The following is a 19,267-nucleotide window of genomic DNA, read 5'->3' as shown; positions in this document are numbered from 1 at the left end:
TTCCAGTGCGGAAGAGCTGTGGAAAACAACAAGCTTCCAAACTTCATTTGGAATAATTCAATAGTGTTTCCTATCACTTCTTTTGAATAATGTTCATACATTTCTTCACTCTAGAGTTGTCCACTTCTTCTATTTGTCCAGTTGAAATTTCTCTTTCATCTTCTAAAGATATTTTTTCTTCTTCCACATATACATTTTTATAATAAATATTGTTTTGTACAAGATATAATGTAGCCTTTTGAAGTTTGGTGGCATCTACTAACTATTGCCATATTTTACGACACTTTGTTGGTACACCATTAACTAGAATAACTACAAGTTCACAGTCCTGTCTCTCTACACCAACAGTTGCAATATTTTTCTTAAAATCTAAAAGTAAATACACAACTCTTCCTTTTAAACCTCTTTGTAAATCTGATGGAGGCAGCTTACCTGTTTTAGGCTCCATACGAACTATAGCCTTAAACAGGTGCACAGATTGAAAAAGAATGGACTCATATGTATTTAAATCTACTAGTTCCGGAGGAATAGCTACCAACTCTAGGTTATTATGTACAGCTCTAGCTGGCATTTTGTTCTCTTCTTATTTGTTGTAACAATATTCACAAATACGTTGATCACTATCTAATTCAAAACGACCTTCCACCAACAAATACGCACCAAATTGCTCCCATTTACCATTGTTTTCCTTTTCACTTTTTAAATACAGATCTACATTCCTAGTTTGACTTCTATAGTAAGTACGTCGATAACAAATACAAATATAGTTTGGTTTTTCACAAGACACTACCTTAAACGTTGTAATTTCTTCTGCAAACTTCACAGTAGTACTATCTTCCACTTCTTCTTCAATACCTACACTTATCAAACTCACTTTCTCTCTTTCTCTACACTCCTCTTGAGGACCAAACAAACAAAACTGTATATCATCGGAAACTTTTTTTACATCCAACACTGAACCACGCAAAAGAGCTGTGTTTATTTCACTTAGAGATAATGCAGGGCTTTTCACGAAGTACAAACTTCTTACTAATTTCCGCATTTCTGAGTGATGTACTGCTAACATTCTTAAATGATGAAAAGTACTTCGACACACTTTTCTAGAAGGACAAGCCAGAGAATGACCCTGCAAGTTAGTATATTTTCTCACTTTACAAGGATCTAGTCCTTGCAACATCTTAATCTTCTGTTTAACACTTCTTTTACCATAATCTCGAAAAAAAAATCATAATACATCAATAGATTCTTGTCGTATACTACAAATACTACTACAATCTCAATTGTACACTGGAGGTTGAATACGTCTCCCTTGAACTTCTTCAGCTATTACTTCTTCCACTTTTCTAGGAACCATCTTTTCTTTTTCAATTAGACAACCGTTTTTAACCTGATAACAACCACTGGAATCAAGTGCATGAACTAATGAATTTTGTTGAAAATAGCTTTCCTAATTAAAAAAGGGTTCAGTACTAGAAGTGTGCTTCCATTCACCAGAAAAGATTCAGCAAAAGTTAATTCTATTAACCAGTCTTTTTCTTTTACTTTTCTTCTTCATAAAGTCCATTATTTTATTCAATGTTTTCATTCTCTTCAATACTGCTATTAACATATATAAATATTCATTTCAATTCAAAAGCTTTTTCAACTATTATTATTATTATTATTAAAAATGTTTATAAAGCGCGTAGTCACCCGGAGGTATCCCAGCGCTAAGAACCCTACCTCTACAGGTCAGAGGGCCGGGAAAGGAGGGGGTAAGGGAGGGGAGGGGGGGGGGTAGGAGATCGGGGTTCCGGAAGAGCAAGTTGCTTTTAGGGAAAAAGGTGGGTTTTCAACCGCTTCCTGAAGCGTAGGTAATGTGGTTCAATTCTCAGGTCGCGGGGGAGTGCATTCCAGAGGCGGGCGGTGTGGACTGAGAAACGTCTTCCGCCTGAACGTGCCTTCTTAAATCTGGGAGTGATGATGAGATTCTCCTTGTCAGAACGGAGGGATCTAGAGGATTTATAAGGTTTGATAAATTTTCTGAGAATAGGGGGGCCTTGATTTTGTAGCAGTTTGTGGGCTAGGCACAGGGCCTTAAATTTGACCCGCTCCCTAATTGGGAGCCAGTGAAGGAGTTTTAGTGCTGGTTTGGCCGAGGCTCTGGCAGGAGTATTAGTGAGAATCCTTGCGGCGACATTCTGAATTCTCTGAAGCTTGTTCATTGTTAATCTGTTATTTTTTCTTGAAAAATGCTGATCTTTTCTATTTTTTGCAATCTTTCAATACATTTTGTAGTACTCTACTTTTATAGATTCTCTTTCTAATGTCTTTAAATTGTTTCACCCTTGTTTCAACATAGAGGTGCCGATTCCGATCCTGTAAAACCCGGGTACAAATGGTCATACGGAGCGTTTTCTCATGTACGACTCGTACCCGGGAATTCCATAGTACAAACCAGCAAGTACGATTCGTACAGAAATACCATTTCCGTACGAATCGTACAAAACACCGTATGGCTAAAAAATACACACAATTCCGATCCTGGACAGCGCGTACGCGACGTCCACACAGAGTCAGGCAGCGTTTTATGCACTAGCAAGTACGATTGGTACCTACAGCACTCCGCATGGCTATATTTTTACGGGAGCCAAAAAGTGCCGGAAAAGCTAAGTACGCTGCGATGCACGAGGAAAAGGGGGCCCGCTACGCGACGTACATGCCATCACCCACATCGTACGTGTCATCATGTACAGTGCGGACCCCAACATTGCATATGAACGGCCTGTACCCCCCACCCCCCGGTATGTACGGCATGTACCCCCCACCCCCGTATGTACGGCGCGTACCCCCCCTGTATGTACAGCGCGTACCCCCCACCCCCTGTATGTACGGTGCGTACCCCCCACCCGCGTATGTCCGCACCGTACCCCAGGCGTACCCCCCACCCACGTATGTCCGCACCGTACCCCAGACGTACCTCCCACCCACGTATGTTTGCACCGTACCCCAATCGTCGTGTATGTACGGTCCGTACATACGCGAGGATTGGGATATGCCTGAGGTATGGTGCAGACATACGTGGGTGGGGGTACGCCTGGGGAACGGTGCGGACATACGTGGGTGGGGGGTATGCCTGGGGTATGGTGCGGACATACGTGGGTGGGGGGTACGTGCCGTACATACGGGGGTGGGGGGTACGCACCGTACATACTGGCTGGGTGGGGGGTACGCGCCGTACATACGGGAGGTGGGGGGTGCGCGCCGTACATATGGGGGTGGGGGGTACGCGCCATACATACGGGGGTGGGGGGTACGTGCCGTACATATGGGGGTGGGGGGTACGGTCCGTACAAACGGGGGGTGGGGGGTACGGTGCGGACGTACGGGGGTGGGGGTACGGTCCGTACAAATGGGGGGGCGTGGGGGGTGCGGTGCAGACATACGCAGGAGGGGTGGGATGCTGGGGGGCCGTACGACTCGTACCCCGGGCACAAGTGTACTCGGGGTAGGGGTCGTACAAAGTTCGCTCCGTACGGGGCCTTTTCCATGCGCTTGTGTTTTCGGACGGGCGGTACGGATCGTACTTGCGTGCTCGGACTTCAGTTTTACCATTTGTATGTAAAACTGTCCGGGGACGTCTCGTAGACTTTTCCCGAGGCGATTCGTATGTATTTTTCACGTACGAATCGTACTTCGCCATTTGTACGGGACTTGTACGATTCGTACGTAAAAAAATACGGATACGAGTCATTACCTGATTTTCCTTTAATTTATCCTTTTTTGTTTCCTTCTGATTCGTTGTACTACTTTTCTTTCCCTTTTCTCCATTTTGAAAAATCCTTCCATTCTTTGAAAGTCTTTTAAAAAATTCTTTGATTCTCTTACCAGAAGTCTTTTTCTTCAATGTCAAATATTGTACTTCATCTAATTTCTGCTTTTCGCTCTGATTTAAATAGTACTGTTTTTTTCTTTTCTTTTCTTTTGATCTTTTCTTGCCATACTCCACCTTTATTACTAATAATGGTGAATATCTGAAAACAAAGACAATTTAAAAAATATCATTAAATATTTAATATTATTAAAATAATTATTTACAAATATTGTCATGTATAATTAAAGAAGTATTTTTAATTGCATTCAAAGCTATGTCGGACATTGCAGAATTCCTACAATTAGAAGACATTGCAACCTATACAACAGAATCACGGAGCACAACTAAAAGATTTCTGTACTGCTACCCAAATCAAATCTAAAGTGCAGTTTGTCAACTTTTAAGACCTGCATTATATTTTGATTGATGTATGTCTTGTAACCAAGGTATATCACTACTTGCATACATATCATACATGTGAAATTCAGGATTAGTAAGTGTAGTGCCTGAGCGATTGGAGAAGTGCAAAGGTAGTGCCTGGGTGATTTTATAAGTGCATGGACACTGCCTTTGTGATTGGAGTAGTACTATTGTAGTGCCTGAGTGATTAAACAAGTGCAAAAGTAGTGCCTGGATGATTTTATAAGTGCATAGGTAGTGGCTGTGTGATCAAACGACTTCAGGGGTAGTGGCTGGGTGATTGAAGGAGTACCAGGGTAGTGCATGGGTGATTGCATGAGAACAAGGGTAGTGCCTGGATTATTGGAAGAGTACTAGGGTAGTGCTTGGGTAATTGCATAAGTGCATATGTAGTGCCTGAGTGATTTTATAAGTGCATTGGTACTGGCTAGGTGATTGGAAGAGTACATAGATCCTGACAGGGTAATTGGAGGAGTGCACGGGCAGTGCCTGGGTGAGTGAATCAGTATATAACTAATGCATTGGTGGGTGCATGAGTGCAAAGGTAATATCTGGGGGATTAAAGAGTACATAGATAATGTCTGGGTGATTGCATGATTTGAGGGATAATAGCTGGGGGATTACAAGAGTACATATGAAGTGCCTAGGTGATTCTATAAGTGCATGGGTACTGCCTGAGTGATTGGAGTAGTGCTGTTGTTATATGGTCATTAGGGTCATTGACGACATTGCTAAGTTAGCATGAGCTTTGCTTACATGATGCTGCTTTTGCGCAAGTTACTACATTACTTTATTTTTGCAAAACTCTGTTCATGGCTTTCACATGAGTACTGTCGGCCTTTCACGTTCTCTGATGAGTTTCTGGAGTTTAGTGTGAACACGATGTGCAAGGTCGATAAACAAAGCCCCTTGTTATTCTGTTCTGGTCAGTTTCTAGCACCTAGACATAACATGGTAAACACAGCTGCACTGCTAGAGAATCATGCTTTGATATTACGGGGATGCATGTTGTTTTAACACACACTTGAATAGAGCCCTTTCCATGGAGAAGAGCTATGCTGTTCCTATGATGTAAACCTTCCATCTAGGCTTTAAGGTATGGGGTCTGCTGACAAAGCCCAGAGATCTTCTTTTATATAATACATTTCTTCCAGTCAAGGAGAGGGTGGTTAGGCCTTATAGTCCTTTTTCCACTATCTTTATATAGTGACTTCCCCCTTTGTATGGAATTGTAACAATGCTAATTGTTTTGAGTTTATGCATTTTGCTGCTGGTAGTGGCTCGTATACTGTATTGTAGAGCATGATATTTAAAATAAATATTTTGAACTATTACAGTGACTCTGCCAATTCATATTGTGGACAAGTACGAGTGAGCGAGCAAAAGGGTATGTCTTGCTACTGCGATTCCTGAGATAGTCGGGAGTGTTGTGTTTTGTAGCTCCATGATTTGGGGGGGGGAACGAATGAGACACTATAGCTAGTCGGTCTTGGGATTTTGGATACTAAGGTGATAGGTTGGTACACCCCTATACACCGAGGTCCTGTTTTTCTGCGCATGGTTCTGTGTAGGTGCAGAATCCCTACAACACTATGGTAGTGCCTCAGTGATTGGAGAAGTGTAAAGGTACTGCCTGGGCGATTTTATGAGTGCATGGGCACTGGCTAAGTGATTGGAGGAGTGCATAGATCCTCAGAGGGTGATTGGAGGAGTGCAAGGGTACTGCCTAGGTGATTAAACCAGTGCATAGCTAATGCATTCACAATTGCGTGATTGCAGAAGTAATGTCTGGGGGATTAGAGGAATACATACGTAATGCCTGGTGATTGCATGAGTGCACAAGAAATGTCTGGGGGATTTCAGGAGTGCATAGGAAGTGCCTAGGTGATTTTATAAGTGCATGGATACTGCCTAGGTGATTGGAGTTGTGCTATTGTAGTGCCTGAGTGATTCACGGAGTGCAAAAGTAGTGCCTGGGTGATTTTATAAGTGCATTGGTAGTGGCTGGGTGATCGAAGGACTTCAGGGGTAGTGGCTGGGTGATTGAAGGAGTGCAAAGGAAGTGCCTGGGGGATTACATGAGAACAAGGGTAGTGCCTGGATGTTAGGACGAGTACTAGGGTTGTGCCTGGATGATTGAGTAAGTGCATTGGTAGTGCCTGAGTGGTTTTATAAGTGCATAGGTACTGGCTAAGTGATTGGAAGAGTGCATAGATCCTGACAGGGTGATTGGAGGAGTGCAAGGGTAGTGCCTGGGTGATTGAATCAGGGTATAGCTAATGCATTGGTGATTGCATGAGTGCAAAAGTAATGTCTGGGGGATAAGAAGTACATAGATAATGCCTGGGTGATTGCAGGATTTGAGGGGTGATATCTGGGGGTTAAAAGAGTACATATGAAGTTCCTAGGTGATTGTATACATGCTAATACTCTCTACTACTCATTCTACTACTCTCTACTACTCTCTACCACTCACTCTCTACTACTCTACTACTCTCTCTCTACTACTCTCTACTACTCTCACTCTACTAATCCCTCTCCACTACTCACTCTACTACTCTACTACTCACTCTCTACTACTCACTCTCTACTACTCTCTAGTACTCACTCTCCACTACTCACTCTCTACTACTCTCTACTACTCACTCTCTACTACTCACTCTCTACTACTCTACTACTCTCTCCTACTCTCTCTACTACTCACTCTCTACTACTCATGCTCTACTACTCTCTACTACTCTCTCTACTACTCACTCTCTACTACTCTCTACTACTCACTCTACCACTCTCTACTACTCTCTACCACTCACTCTCTACTACTCTACTACTCACTCTCTACTACTCTCTACTATTCTCTCTCTACTACTCACTTTCTACTACTCACTCTACTACTCGCTACTACTCACTCTCTACTACTCTTTCTCTACTATTCACTCTCTACTACTCTCTACTATTCAATCTCCACCATTCACTCTCTACTACTCACTCTCTACTACTCTATACTACTCACTCTACTACTCACTATCTACTACTCTACTACTCTCTACTACTCACTCTCTACTACTCTCTACTACTTACTCTCTACTACACACTCTCTACTGCTCACTCTCTACTACTCTACTACTCTCTCTACTACTCACTCTCTACTACTCTCTCTACTACTCACTCTCTACTACTCCCTACTACTCACTCTCTACTACACACTCTCTACTACTTGCTCTCTATTACTCACTCTACTACTCACTCTCTATTACTCCCTACTACTCACTCTCTACTACTCTCACTCTACTACTCTCTACTACTTTCTACTACTCACTCTACTTCTCACTCTCTACTACTCACTCTCTGCTACTCTCTACTACTCACTCTCTGCTACTCTCTACTACTCACTCTCTACTACTTTCTACTACTCACTCTACTTCTCACTCTCTACTACTCACTCTCTGCTACTCTCGTCTACTCACTCTCTACTACTCCACTACTCTCTACTACTCACTCTCCACTACTCTACTCAGTGATGTCATTTGAGATGTCATGAGTGATGTCATGAGTGATGTCACTGACCATGTCATGAGTGATGTAATATGTGACGTCATCAGCAGTGGATTGCGGTCGCGCGAGTTATAGTTAGCTGAACTAACTATAACGGGGGAATTTCAATGGTTTTGTACGAGTGAAATGTCCAGCTAACTATAACATGTGTGAAACCTATGGTTTTTTGAGTGAATTTGCAAGGTTTATCAAATGCTAATTCCTAACTATAACGTGTGTGAAACCTATGGTTTTTTCAGGGAATTTGCAAGGTTTTTAAAATGCTAATTCCTAACTATAACATGTGTGAAACCTATGGTTTTTACAGTAAATTTGCAAGGTTTTTTAAATGCTAATTCCTAACTACAACGTGTGTGAAACCTATGGTTTTTTAAGTTAATTTGCAAGGTTTTTTAAATGCTAATTTCTAACTATAACGTGTGTGAAACCTATGTTTTTTTAGTGAATTTGTAAGGTTTTTTAAATGCTAATTTATGTATGTATTATTATATTTTTTATATATTTATTTTACAATAAACTACCTATGTATATAGTTATAGATTGACTGTATCCTGTAATATGGAATGGCTCAGCTCTTTTTTTTATTTGGATAAAGTTGAACAGCATAGTTAATATCTTCTATAAACTTATAAACAGTTTAAAATGTTTTTTTTTTTTAAGGGTTTTTCACGGTGCGCGCACTGTGCGCGCACTGTGCGCGCACTGTGCGCGCACGGTGCGCGCACGGTGCACGCACCGGCATTTTTTTTTGTTAAACTAAATGTTTTTTTTTTATTTACGAGGTCCTTTAGGGACCCCCTGAGAAGGTCTAGGGGGTCAGGGAGTGTCTTCCCTGCCTCCTTTTCATGTTTTAGAAATCAGGTTAAAAGTAATTCTTCAAACACCACACCCACTCCCCTCACTATTTCTTCTTATTTCCTGGGACAAGGAGCTGAACAGCTATTCTAGCACATTTTTACTTGGAAATGGCAGAACAGCAGTCTACTTCAGGGAGTGAGGAGGAGACCTTTGTGGTACCACCAAGGCAGACCAAACAAAAAGACTCTTTTATCAGGAAATTCTTCACCTTTCCAGAGGGCCAAAAGATGGTCAATGCCCCAAAGGTGACATGCACTATTTGTGGAAGTGTGTTGTCCAGAGGAGATCCCATGAAGAAATACTCGTTCAGTATTTATTCAATGTTGAGACACTTCAAGACAGTGCATCCTGTACCTTATGCTCGAGAGACAACTAGAGCCTTAAGAGACAACCCTCCACCTGCTCAGCCGAGCACATCATCTGCGGCCGCAGATTCTCCGTGTACCAGGTCACTGGACATCCGCCCACTTTTCCAGAAGGTGCACATACATTGTAATGTGTGCAATGCTGTTCTTTGCTACAGTGAGAGCAGTATTAACTTGATCGAAAACAAAATACAGCAGCACACATGCTCCAGCCCATAATTTTTTTCATTTATTATTTTTGTTCCTGTTGAACAGTTTTTCATTACCAGTTTTTTTTGGTGCTCTAAAAAAATTAAAAAAATACAAAATTGTTAAAAAACTTTAAAAAAAATACAAAACAAAAAAGACAAAAAAAACAGTTCTTTTCAGAACTCACTTCACTTCTCCACGAAGAGCTATATTCCTAATATACTGTGTTGTAATTGTATTGAATGAATGTGTAGTGTATACATGAATGATTGAAAAGATTGAAATGACTGAGTGAAGAGTAGGAAAGGACAGACAGAATGATTGAGAAAAGGAAAGTATGATCAGTCACGAAAGAGAAGTGAAAGACTGACTGCAACAAAAGGACTAAAGGTAGAGGATACAGGTAAGAAGAGTGAATGAGTAAGGGAATGGCAGTGAGTAATGGAGAGTGATGGAGGGGGAGTGAGAAAAGGGGAGTAAGGGACGCAGATAGGAAAAGGGAGTAACAGATAAAGCGGATGAAGTACAGCAGGGTAAAGGGATTGAAAGTAAGAGAAGTGGAGTGATGGTGAGATAAGGGGTATGAGGTTTAGAAAAGGTGGTAAGGGAAAGTGAAAGATGGGGAGTGAGGGGATGGAGGGATTTAGGAAACTGGAGTGAGAGAAAGGGAGTCAGGATTTCAATGAGCAAAGGAGAGTGAGGGAGAGTGAAGGAAATAATGCGAAAAGGTGAAGGGGTGTGAGATACAGACAGGAGGAAGTGAAGTAGGAGAATAGGAGTGACTTTGAGTAAAGGATAGTGACAGTTAGGGAAGGTGAGGGAAGGAGAATGACGGAGAAGGTTAAAAAATTAACATAGATGGAAAATGAGTGATGGAGAGAGGAGGAGTGGTAGAAACAGAGATGTTAAGGAAATTAAGGGTAAGACAGACAAAGGGTTAGAGACAGAAACAGAGACAGAGAGCAAGGAACTGAGAAGGAGTAAGGCAGTAAGAATGACTGAGACATATGGAGACAGGGAGAGAAACATGGTTGGAAAAATAGTGATGGAGGCAGTAAACCTAGGGGAGTAGTAGAGAAGGAGTGAGGGAGTTACGAAAGAGCAGTAAAGGAAGAAGAGAGAGGGAAGGGGAATGAGAAAAGCAGAGTGAGGAGAAGTGAAGAAAAGGGAGCATGAAAGTGAAGGGGTGAGAAATACAGATATTTTAAACTTACCTGACCAACAAAATAACTTAATTAGAAATACATGTTTTTTTTTAATTACAAGAAAAATTGATTCAATTTCCTAAATTTTCTTTCTCGATCTGCAAAAAAAGAAAAAAAGTAGTAATATTTAACAATACATTTTAGGATACAGTACACATATTTTCATATTTAACAAAGTAGTTTTTTTGCCCTTTTTTTCTGTTTTCAGAATATATTGAATGTCACTGAAAATAGTAATATCAATTGTATTCACCACTTAACAGCGGGCAAAAAAATAAACAATCTGAAAGATTGTTTAAAAAAGCCCTGAATCTATCCTCAGTAAAACATACCTTGATAGAAATGTAACATATATATTAAAAATATCTTCTAAGAACAATAACTATTTGCAATAAATAACGTCTGCAAATCTTGTTGCTTAAGCACATACACCAATATAATATCTGTCAAAGAAGTCCACGATAGAAACATTTACCTTTCCATGAGGCCAAATGGTAATTTTTAAATCCTTTTTAGGTGAAATATCCAATGGTAATCCTGTAAAATCGAAATAATGGTTTCTTCAGATGCTTCAATTTGTATCTAAAATTTTGGTTTTAGAAAAATTAAGTAGGAATTTGGTAATTCTGCAGGCAAACGTTGCTTGAAAATCAATTGAGAATCATTACACAGTGTCCAGCCTTTTTCACATTTTAGATAAACTGTGTAATGACCAGAAGTTATAGAAGGTCCATCATGGAAAATTATTGCAACTGCAACAAAAGTCTTTCCTGATATTGATAATTGATTTCCTACAAACTTCTTTATTAAAGTGTCCGATTTTGTTCCATCAGCTCTACAACGCTGCATCATTAAAATTATATACTGTCCATATTTCTTTAAAAATAACGTTGATAACATTTCTGATTTACATTGAGAACATTCCATGTTGTGATTTGCATCTTTAACTAATTTACTAAAAGTCACTGATTTACTCTCTGGTAATGTTAAATGTATGAACCTTTCAGAATCAACATTAGTGCTGCATGTGTTCATACAGTTTTCACACCAATGTTCCCATTTATAAGAGAGACCAAACATATTTTCTATTTCTACCCCTTCATCTTCCAGTACCATAAGCATATACATTAAGAATTCCTGTGCATCTTGCTGGACATTTTGTGTAAACTGTGTACATCCAGAACATACATCTCAAAGATTTCTAACATCAGAAGCACTTTCTATTTTAGTTTTATCATTACTCAACTTCTCATAAAGGAAACTCAGCAGAGAACAAAATCTTTTTTCATGATTTAGTATTATCTGCTCTTGCAAACTTTCAAGATAAAATACAACATTCAGCACTACATTAGCGTAGAAGTTAACACCAGAGCTATTTTCAAAATGACAACCAACAACCTCTTCAACATTGTCCTTTTTCTTTTTGCTTGCAATCACATCACTCTCTTTTTGTTTTCTCTTCTGTACATCCTCATTACAGATATTCTCAATTCTCCTTTTCCGACAAACAATACGTTTTTCAAACACAGGATACTGACCTAAATGAGGAGCATAGCTTCTTCTTAATCTATTATACTCCTTTACACAATTTGCATCAGCGCTAACTTTTGAGTCATCAAAGTCTATCATGAATAAACCAGATAATTTTTTCACTCGTGACAAAGCAACATATGCCATACCTTCTTTAAACACACTAGATCCAATGTTTACAAAAGCACTATCTACAGTTAATCCTTGAGATTTGTGAATAGTTACAGCATATGCTAGAGAAAACGGAAACTGCTTCCTACGTACATATAAGTCTTTCACAAGCAAAAAACGAACTGAACAACGACTAATGTCTTTAACTTCAATCTGATCAAATTTTTTTTTTATGTTTGAAAGCTTTATTAAAGAGTTGATGACAAAAGAGAGATATCAGCATACATTGCAATAATACAGAAACCATTGAGAAACTTAACACTGCTAATATCACTATTAGAAACCACAAAGCATTTTAAGAGAATTTTTAACATTGAAGGAGGCAATGGGAGGGATAGGATAAGGGAGGAAAAGAGGGGGAGAGGGAAAGGAAGATATAAAGATAATAATATAAACCATACAATATCTAAAAATTATGACACATATTCAAATTGTAAAAGTCGTAAAAAATCAGCGATGCAAAATTACCATCATAAAACAAGCAATAATATTAAACAAAACTTATACTGAATAGCAAAAGGAGAGAGTTCCAGACGTTCAAGGAGGTTTAAAATTTTCTGCATTGAGACATATAGGTTTCTTTAGGGCCAAGCAGTCCAAATACGTGGTGAGAGGCAACCAGAAAAAATCAACATTACGAGCAGGTTTACAAGTGGAGGCAAAGGAGACGTCCAATCTGTGAAAGTGGCATAATGAATTCCACCAGCCTTGTAAGGAGATAGAAGCTAGAGATTTCCAGTTGGAAGAAATATGTTGGAAGGCAAGCGCAAGCGTCAGGTCAAAGAGACCGTGTAGATGAGCAGGGAGATTCAAGGAGTCAGAAAGGCTACCCAAAAAGAGAAATGAGTGTGTAAAAGAGGAAGGAAGAGGGAAGATACGAGAGAGGCATGACCACACTTTCCCCCAAAAGGTAGAGACAACAGGGCACAGAAAAAACATGTGGAAAAGGTCAGCATCAGAAGAAGAACAAGTCCAGCATTTAGAGTCAGAGGAGGGAGAAAAGCGGGATAAAGAAAGAGGAGAAAGGTAGAGCCTGTGATACAGATAAAATAAGGATTGAGTAAGAGAAGCAGAGCGGGAGATTTTTAGAGATCTGGACCACAGCTTATCCCAAAGAGTAGTTGACCAAGTACAACAAAAATCCGTTTCCCAAGAAAGCTCCAGTTTAGATTTGACACGATTGGGATTAGGAGATACAAGAGATTTATAGATGAGAGATGCTTTAGGGAGTGTAGCAAGAATATTAAGAAGAGAAGGAGGAGGCGACGATGATGATGAAGAGGGAAGAGAGTAAAAACGGTCAAGGATAATTGCCATGAGGGTTGTGAATTTCCGCAAAAAGGAGCGAGGGCACCGAAATAAAAGTTGAAATTGGGGAAAAGAGCAAGGGGATACACCATCAAAAAGTTGGTTGACCCACATTACGCCCTTTACCCTCCATGCTTTCCAAAAAATGGGTCTATTTTTTAAAAGGATAAGAGAGTTATACCAAATAGGAGAATTTAAGAAGGATGTACGTGTGACCTCGGAGGGAAGAACCAAAGGACTTAAAAGAGAAGAGGTATGTTTGAATAAGGGGGAAAGAGAAAAAGGATTCCTGGAAGAGAATCGCATCACCTCGGCAAAGGAGAAGGGTAATAGTAAAGATTGCTCAATAAGAAGCCAGAGGGGCGTGAAAGGAGAGAGAGTTGATGAGATCCATCTCGAGGCCTGACGTAAAGAAAAGGATCTATGATAAAGACGGAAATCAGGGAAGTTAACCCCACCATTAGATTTAGGCTTACGGAGGGTGGCAATGGAAATTCTGGATTTCTTACCTTTCCAGAGAAAACGAGAAAGAAGAGAATCAATTTTTTTAAAGTAAAATGTAGGGATGTGAACCGGTAGCATAGAGAAGGTATAAATTAAAATAGGGGCGATCATCATTTTAATTGAATCCAAACGACCCCACCAGGAGAGAAAGAGGGGATTCCAGGCTGAGAGCGACTGATCAATCCTGGAAATAACTGCCGACAAATTCAATTTAACCGAGGATGAGATGGAATTGGAAAACAGAATGCCAAGGTACTTAATCTTGGAGCTACTCCAGGCAAAACCAGTAGCAGAGAAAAGATGGGGAAGACAGGATGAGGTGAGAGGGAGAATTTCGGTTTTGTCTGAGTTGATCTTATAACCAGAAACCAAAGAAAAGGAGTGAAACTCGGATAATAAGGGGGGGACGGAGGACTCAGGGTCAGAAATAAATAGTAAGATGTCATCCGCATAGGCAGAAAGTTTCAATTGATTAGAGCCATATGGGAAACCAGAAATGGAAGTGTTATTGCGAATGGAGGATAAGAAGGGTTCGAGAGATAAGACAAAAAGAAGTGGGGAAAGAGGACAACCTTGGCGAACACCCCTCTGAAGATTAAAAGATGGAGAGAGTTGTCCATTCACAAGTACCGAGGCCTTGGGGGCAGAATATAGGAGAGAGACAAGGGATATAAATTTGGGACCAAAGCCATGCCACCGCAATGAAGCGAACAAAAAAGACCAGTCAACCCTGTCAAAGGCCTTCTCTGCGTCAACAGAGATAGCAGCAAGAGGGGTTGAAAGTGAGGGAGCTTTATTTAGGACGTTAAGAAGAAGGCGAGAGTTGTCCGAAGTAAGCCTGCCCTTAACGAAGCCGCATTGCTCTTTGCCAATGAGGTGAGGCATAAGGGGGTCTAGGCGCATTGCAAGTAATTTGGCAAAGATTTTGTAGTCTACATTGACTAACTAAATCGGTCGGTAATTTTTACAAAACTGGTGGTCGCGACCTTCTTTGGGGATCAGACAGATGGAAGCATCTTGAAAAGTGCCTTCAGCCTTGCCAGATGAGGAAAATGATTGAAAGAGGGTTAAAAGTTTAGGTAGTAAAATGTCTGAAAAATGTAAATAAAATTCCACAGGAAAGCCATCAGGGCCAGGGGTCTTCCCTTTAGTAAGGGCTGACAAGGCTGCCGAGAGTTCATGGAGAGAGAGATCGAGGTCAAGGTCCGGAAAATTCAGGTGAGAATTAGACGGTGTAGGGAGCTTCTCAAAATAACTCTGAATAAGGGAAGGAGTGGGAGGACACTCTGGGGTATAGAGATTCTGATAGAACAATTGAAACTGCTCAAGGATTTCTTTGTCTTTGTGGAGAAGAGTGCCAGCAGAAGAATATATAGAGTCTATAAGAGTGCGCTCCTTACGGGACTTGAGATAATTGGCCAAGAGCTTACCAGATTTATTGCGACCTCCGTAATACCGTGGACTACTGCGAAGGAGAATCGAAGAAGCATTATCTGTAGTTAATTTGTTGAATTCTAACTTAGCTCGCAGGAGATCCGGTGACATAAATTTATCAGAAGAAGTGTAGAACTGGTGCTCCAGAGTTTTTATATGAGCCAGGGAGGATTTCCGCTTTTGAGTAAACTGTTTCTTCTTCTGAGAGACAAAGTCAATGATGTAACCCCTCGCGGAGGCTTTAAAGGAGTCCCACAGAGTGTGAGGGGAAATACTAGGGTCTGAATTAAGAGAGAAAAATTCCTCAACGAAAGAGCGAAAAGAAGAAGAAAAATTGGGATCAGTGAGGAGTGCACTGTTAAAGCGCCAACGGGAAGGTTTAGGCTGTGGTGGGAGTAGGTCAAAATCTGTCACGATGGGAGCGTGGCCCGAGATGACAATAGGTTCAATGGAAGAAGACAGAACGTTCTGAGATAAAGAATTAGAGAGGAAAATATAGTCAAGACGAGAGAAGGATGAGTGAGGAGGAGAGAAAAAGGAATAGTCCAACGTGTCAGGGTGTGAAAGACGCCAAGAGTCAATAAGATGTGATTGTGAAATAGTATTAAGAAATTGTTTGTGGGGTTTATGTGGTGTGAAACGGACTGTGGATTTGCGGTCGAGGAACGGATCAACAATCTGGTTGCAGTCACCACCAAAAACAAATGATACATCCTTATATTGAACACATTTCTCTGTAATCAAAGGCCAAAAAGAACAGTCTGCTTGTACAGGCCCATAGACATTAAAAACAGTCAAAGGAATCGAGTTTATCAATAATTTAGCCAGTACCCAACGACCTTCAGAGTCCGTCTCCTGGGACAAAACCGTACATTTAAGCCTCTTGTGACAAAGGATAGCAACTCCATTCTTTTTGTTGTCAGAGGGTGAAAATAAGACTGTACCCACCCAACTTCTTTTTAACTTCAGAGATTCAACATCATTAAGATGAGTTTCTTGCAAGAGAGCAATATCTGGATTGTAGGAGGCCCAATGGGACAAAACTCTCTGCCACTTAATGGGGTTAATAAAACCTTTTACATTCCATGTAATAACTTTGAATTAACAAATAACATAGAATCAAATAGGACAGAAGAAGTAAAGAAGAAGAGGCATACGCAAAAGACAAGTCGAAAAGGAGAAAACTTTGAGAAATATCGGTGAAATAGGTTGAGAAGAGAGGAAAAAAGGTGAATAGAAACAAAGGAGAATCGGAATTGATCAACCAGTACAGGGAAGAGAAAAGGATAAAGGAAACGGGAAAGGAAAGTAAGTACAAGGAGAGACAGCACATATCCCAAAGGGACGACTGAGGAGAACATACCTGAGGGGAGTACGAAATAGGACAACGGGGAAATGGCGACACTCAACGAGACAGATCCCCCGAGACGGGAGACCAGGCCGGATCGCACCGGAACAAAGAACATAACCGAAGAGCCAGGTTGAGAGGAAGTCGGTCCATCTAGATAAATGAATAAAGAATGAGTAACATTTGAGAACATGAAGACATACTATGACGAACCAAGGGTGAAAATTCAAATGTTGAAGGGCAAAAACTGGACACAATTCTTAGACAAAGGTATGAGGGAATTTGAAGTTAGAAACATGTGAGTAAGAAAAACATATTTATAATCTAATACGTAGAAAATTAATAAACGGAAACAGAGACAGGGACAGAAATGGATGACCTGTAAGGGAAGCAAAAGTTAGACATTTCAAGTAATCTGAAAGTGTAAAACAATTAAACAATCAGCCACAAGAAGAGGAGGAGGTCTCCATAGCAGAATTAGAACGGATATGAATGACATTTTTGAGTTCAGCAGGATCCTGGAAGGTCCAAGTCTGATTCTGTAACGTAACTTTGAAAGTGCATGGGTGAAATAAACCAAATCTAGCACCAAGGGACCTCAACGGAGCTCGCAGGGACAAAAATTCCTTCCGACGAGAGGCAGTGGCATTTGAAACATCTTGGGAAAGATATACTCTCTGACCCAACCAGGAGATCTGACTCTTGGCTCTGGACGCTGAAAGGACAGAGAGAAGATCTGTGAACTTCAAAAAAAGGATAATGACTCCCCTTGGCCTGGTTGACGTGGATGAGCGAGGACCAAGTCTATGCGCTCTCTGAATGTTGAGGGAGGTGGTGGATGGCATATCCAAAAGCTTCGGGAGAAAGGAGGAGAAAAAGAGCACAGGGTCGTCCCCTTCTAAAGATTCCGGCAAACCATAAATACGGAGGTTGTTCCTCCTGTTCTTGTTTTCCAATTCCTCCGTGTGTTGCTGTAGCGCCAGAACAGATTTTTCTAAGGAGGAAACCCTCTGGGAAGTAGAATGAAGGTCCGAAACCTGTTGCTCCACAACTGTAACTCTGTTGTCTATAGATGACCATTTCTCCTCAAGAAACTGCATCTTACTATTGGTCTCCTCAACAAAAGGCCGAAGGGCACGAATTTCCTCAAAAAGCATCTCCATGGAAATAGGGGATGATGGCTTCTCTGACGAAGACGCATCTTGTTTGAGGCGCTTAGAAGATGAAGCTGACGGAGGTGAGGATTTGTTTGAAGGAGGCTGTGTTGAGGAGGAGCGAGGGAGGGTTACTCCCGCCATTGGTGCTACCTTGGGAGGAGAGTCCGTCGTTGTATGAGGTGAAGAGGTTACCACAGGAGAGTTCCCCGAAGGGGTAAAGACGAACTTTGGATTACGTAGCTTGCCCATAGAAGCCAATCAGAAATGACAAGCAGCAAACAAGAGGACAACTGTGAGGTAAGACCAAAAAAGTGAAGGCATTCAGTCGCATAGAGGTGGAGTAGTAACCATAGGAGAGCTTGTGGAGTGAATAAAGAAATGTTCCAGAGTAAGCAGAGACAAGCCAGTGCCAAACTAAGCAAAAATGAAGAGTGCAGGGTCAGTAACCAACCAGGTCATGGACGTCCCCCGTCAGAGGCAGTGATGAGCGCAATCAAAAAGGAGGCAGGAACATAGCAAGAAAGTCATTTATCAGAAATTACCTCATTCCATCCACGTGGGGCAGCACAGGCTAGAAGATATCCATGTGGCATGGCAGCGCCCAGAAAGGATGAAACAGCATTCAGGAGGCGTAGAACCCCAAAAAAAGGGCAATGTGGAGCAAATGCAGCCAAGCCAGCAGAAAAACGAGCATCGCGCCTCAAACAAAATGGCGGCCGCTCTCTGAGGAGAGAACGAATGCGGCGAGAAAAGGGGCACCCCGGCCCTAAAAATGCATCAAAAAGCGCTCACCAGAAGCGCGCTGCATTCCGACATGAAAATCCAATGTCTGTGGTGGTGAAATGCTCTCCGGAGAAGAACCGGGACAGAGGAGAAGCTCCGGTGCGTCGGAGGTCCCGCGTCAGGCGGCCATCTTGGTCGGCGTCGTGGCCACGCCCCAATCTGATCAAATTTTATTTTTAAAAATTCGATTCCATCTTTTTTCTAGTAATTAACAAAACCCACAACTTCACCCATAGCTCCATTCACTAAACCTTTTTATACATTCAAATTACGGCGTAAAATTACTCGACAGTTCATACATACATAAAGATTATTTTATAAACCAGCTGTTTTCGATATGTTTTTCTCTAGAGTATCCAATTTAGTTTTCAATTTGCCTGTCAATATAATAGTTATTCCTTCATGCTGTATTTTATCCACGGCTTCCATTTTCATAATCTCTTCATTTTCCAATTTCAAAAGTTCTTCATTGAATATAGAGCATTCATGTAGTATTGCCATTAAGCAGATTACAGTATTTTTTTCTGCAATTTTCTTGTATATTTTCTCTGGAACTATTTGTTCTGTTGGAAACAAATTACATAGCAATC

The sequence above is a fragment of the Triturus cristatus genome, chromosome 5_2 (assembly GCF_964204655.1).
Source record: "Triturus cristatus chromosome 5_2, aTriCri1.1, whole genome shotgun sequence".
NCBI lineage: Eukaryota > Metazoa > Chordata > Amphibia > Caudata > Salamandridae > Triturus > Triturus cristatus.
Note: the sequence above shows the minus strand (reverse complement) of the source record.